Below are 4901 nucleotides of genomic sequence, written 5' to 3'. Positions count from 1 at the left end.
ACTCAGCTATTAAAAAAATGAATTTATGAAATTCCTAGGCAAATGGATGGACCTGGAGGGCATCATCCTGAGTGAGGTAACCCAATCACAAAAGAACTCGCACAATATGTACTCACTGATAAGTGGTTATTGGCCCAGAATTTTAGAATACCCAAGATATAAGATAAAGTTTGCTAAACGCAGTAAACTCAAGAAAAACGAAGACCAAAGTGTGGACACTTTGCCCCTTCTTAGAATTGGGAACAAAACACCCATAGAATGAGTTACAGAGACAANNTTTGGAGCTGAGACGAAAGGATGCACCATCTAGAGACTGCCATATCCGGGGATCCATCCCATAATCAGCTTCCAAACGCTGACTCCATTGTATACACTAGCAAGATTTTGCTGAAAAGAACCAGATATGGCTGTCTCTTGTGAGACTATGCCGGGGCCTGGCAAACACAGAAGTGGATGCTCACACTCCCCTATTGGATGGATCACAGGGGCCCCAATGGAGGATCTAGAGAAAGTACCCAAGGAGCTGAAGGGATCTGCAATCCTATAGGTGCAACAACAATATGAACTAACCAATACCCCCCCACACCCGGAGCTTGAGTATCTAGCTGCATATGAATCAGAAGATGACCAATTTGGCCATCAGTGGAAAGAGACGCCCATTGGTCGTGCAAACTTTATATGCCTCAGTACAGGGGAATGCCAGGGCCAAGAAGTGGGAGTGGGTGGGTAGGGGAATGTGTGGGGGAGTGTGTGGGGGACTTTTGGATAGCATTGGAAATGTAAATGAAATAAATACCCAATTAAAAAAAAGAATTAGAAAAAAAAGAAGAAATAGCCCCTCTGGCAATCTTTGATGCTACATACAGAGCTCCTGATGCCTTGGCTTAGGGGCCTGATTTTTATAGACTCTAAAAAATAATTCAACACAATTTTTTAATTATTATTAATGATTGTGACAAATTTGTAACTATTTTTAATTAATAAAACAATTGTATAAAAAAAAGGAGATAAGAAGGGATCAATTCGCTTTCTTCTACATGATGACTGCCAGTTGTGCCAGCACCATTTTTTGAAAATGCTGTCTTTTTTTTCCACCTGATGGTTTTAGTTCCCTTGTCAAAGATCAAGTGATCATAGGTGTGTGGATTCATTTATGGGTCTTCAATTCTATTCCAATAGAATAGTGTCTGTCATTGTACCAGTACCATGCAGATTTTATCACAATTCCCTTGTAGTACAGCTTGAGGTCAGGCATTGTGATTCCACCAGAGGTTCTTTTATTGCTGAAAATAGTTTTCACTATCCTAGGTTTTTTATTATTCCAGATGAATTTTCAAATTGTCCTTATTAACTCAGTGAAGAATTGAGTTGGAATTTTGATGGGATTTGCATTGAATCTGTAGATCACTTTCGGCATGATAGCCATTTTGGATATATTGATCCTGCCAATCCATGAGCATGGGAGATCTTCCAATCTTCTGAGATCTTCTTCAATTTCTTTCTTCTGAGACTTAAAGTTCTTATCATACAGATCTTTCACTTCCTTAGTTAGAGTCACACCAAGGTATTTTATATAATTTGTGACTATTGTGAGGGGTGTTGTTTCCTTAATTTCTTTCTCAGTTTATCCTTTGTGTAGAGAAAGGCCAATTATTTGTTTGAATTAATTTTTTATCTAGTTACTGCACTGAAGCTTTTTATCAGCTTTAGGAGTTCTCTGGTGGAATTTTTAGGATCACATATATATTATCATATCATCTGCAAATAATGATATTTTGACTTCTTCCTTTCCAATTTGTATACCCGTGACCTCCTTTTTGTTTTCTAATTGTTCTGGCTAGAACTTCAAGTACAATATTGAATAGGTAGGGAGAAAGTGGGCAGCCTTGCCTAGTTCCTGATTTTAGTGGGATTGCTTCGAGTTTCTCTCCATTTATTTTTATGGTGGCTACTACTTTGCTGTATATTGCTTATATTATGTTTATTATGGGCCTTGAATTCCTGAACTTTCCAATACTTTTATCATGAAGTGGTGTTGGATTTTGTCCAATGATTTCTCAGCATCTAAGGAGATGATTATGTGGTTTTTGGTTTTTTTTTTTTTTTTTTTTTTTNTTTTTTTTTTTTTTTTTTTTTTTTTTTTTTTTTTTTTTTGACAGACTATTAGAGGATATGAGACTCTTTAGGACATTAATCTGATCCTGATTTAACTTTGGTACCTGGTATCCATCTAGAAATTTGTCTATTTCATCCAGGTTTTCCAAGTTTGTTGGGTATAGCCTTTTTAGTAGGATCTGTTGATGTTTTAGATTTCCTCATGTTGTGTTGCAAACCAATTTTTAAATAATATCGTCTGGGACTTGGCCACACTCAACATTCATTTGTACAGATCATTTCCTAACATGAAATTTCAGATACAAAAGATATTTGCTGTGTTTAGATTTCCTCCATTACTTTAGCTGATAAATTAAGAATTCTTTGAAAATAACTGGTAGAATAAACTATGGCAGACAAATATATAAATTCTTACATTATTTCCTACTGTAATTTACATATTCTTTTGTTCTGTCAGAAACAAACAGTTTTGCTACACACTACCCCTCTACCCATGGTATTCAGATCAGGATCTGCCCCTTGAGCTATTGCCTATAATGTCTGAATAACAGACACTCAGTGTGGTGCCCAGAGTTCTGAGCTCTAATCAGCTCTCTGGAGATTCACAGGTCTACTAAGGATTGAAAATCACTGAGCTGGGACAACCAAACCTCAAGATTGCAAAACCATTAGACAGCTGTGTGGGAATTTTAGGGATTCTATGTCCCAGGTGATGTGGGGTCCTACTGGTTTGAATGAAGCAATTTTGTCTATGTCCAATTTTCCATTTCAAAAGAGAGTACAACTCCAAGTTCTTCTCCTCTCTGCAAGAAAACAGCTGACCAAAATTGTTCTCTAGAGACTTTATATGATTTAAAAGACTGCAGTCATACAGAAGAAATATGAGAAATTGATCAGCTTGGAGAGCCACATACATAACAAGTCATACTGGAGTGAGTTCCCGGAACTTGAAAGAGGGAAGATAAGTATTTCATGGAAAGTCTAGCAAAACCATACAACCTTAGTTTGGAAAAGCAAGGCTATATTATAACAAGGAAGCAAGGGCACTTTATTGAAAAACAAAAACAAAAACAATGGTTTTAAAATCCATCTAAACATAATAAGAGACCATATGAGAAGACTACTGAATGAGAAAAGTTAAAATGTTATATTCTTGCATATGTGACATGTCTATAAATAGTTAAAGCACTTCTTCAACAGCTCTTAGATATCAATATTAGAGACAGCCTAAGTAGCCATGTTCAATGTGATTATTACCCTGTCACTGTGTGTTTTTTGTTATGTATACATTATAACTTGATGTTACTTAAGCTATGAGCACTTAAATTTTTCTATTTAAATGCTTATCTGCAAGATGATGAAATTATCTGTGTGGACCAAGGGACACTTATTTTAGCAAGGACCCAAACATGTTTTCTGTTCATTTACATGGATGATCAATATTATTCAGCTTTCTCAACTCCCAGTGTACTGGTTTGATTTGACAGATTAAAATATTAATATTAAATGAGCTAGTTTGATTTATCATAATGAAATGTTAATTTAAATGAACCAATATAAAATTTATTATAAACAATATTTATAAATCTGTTTATCATTTTACCAATCTCAAAGAAAAATACTATCAAAGCAAAGAATTTGAAAAGTTGAAAACTGTGAGAGACATAAGGAAGATCTATGATTTTTCTCTTATTTTTTCTATGTAGATGAGGTGTTGAACAATTCAAACAGTATGATGATATTATAGAATGATTCAAGCTATAACTGTGGTACACAGAGCAGGAGACAAGAGACTTTCAAATACAATAGTTGTATCAGATGAAACAAAAGCTATCTACTTTATTTAACAGTGATTTATGTCTATATAGATGGAAGATCTTTTGGAGCTCACACTGGTTTGAATTCAGCATGCTGCTGCCACAAATCCTGTAACTCGTTTTCTCATGTTGGCTCTAAGACCACTTCAATTACAATCCAATTGTCATCACGTCAGGTACTTGGATGTAAGCTCATTCTTGAGAAAGAGGTGTTAGGGAGCTAGAGTGAGTTTTTCCTGTCATTGGAGAGATGCCATTACTTGGAAAAATGCTGTAACATTGAAATGGGTGACCTGAAATTTTATTCTACGATTACATTTGTAAGCACAAAAATTTTAAGTAAACTTGAAATTGTGTGATGATATTTCATTTGCTTATGTTTTCTAGAACTCACTAATGGAACAAAAAAAAATCATAGAGGAAGCTCACAGTCCATTAAATTCTCATCAGCCTGCAAAGAGCAACATATATATTGCAAGGGGGTTTAATCTATCCAATATCAAAAGGACCATGAACTAAAGCATGACTTTTATTTGAACCATAAATGACTTTATGCAGTCTCTGATTGTATATTGTATATCGCCATTTTCCTCCTCATCTTAAACCATCTCTAGAAATCACCATCTGTCTTTACAGTTGTCTTTCCTTCTGGTAAGAGCTAATACACTCCTTAAAATGAAATAGGATATCTAAATTGAGCATGCCATGTGAGTATTCCACTTACACAATTTATTTTTCTTATTGATTTCAATAATTACTGCGTAGCATTTAAAAGCATTTTTTTTTATTTTTATTACATATTTTCCTCAATTACATTTCCAATGCTATCCCAAAAGTCCCCCATAGCGCCCCCCCAATTCCCTACCCACTCATTCCCATTCTTTTGGCCCTGGCATTCCCCTATATTGGGGCATATAAAGTTTGCAAGTCCAATGGGCCTCTCTTTCCATTGATGGCCGACTAGGCCAT

Source organism: Mus caroli, chromosome 17, assembly GCF_900094665.2.
Source record: "Mus caroli chromosome 17, CAROLI_EIJ_v1.1, whole genome shotgun sequence".
NCBI classification, from domain to species: domain Eukaryota; kingdom Metazoa; phylum Chordata; class Mammalia; order Rodentia; family Muridae; genus Mus; species Mus caroli.
Note: the sequence above shows the minus strand (reverse complement) of the source record.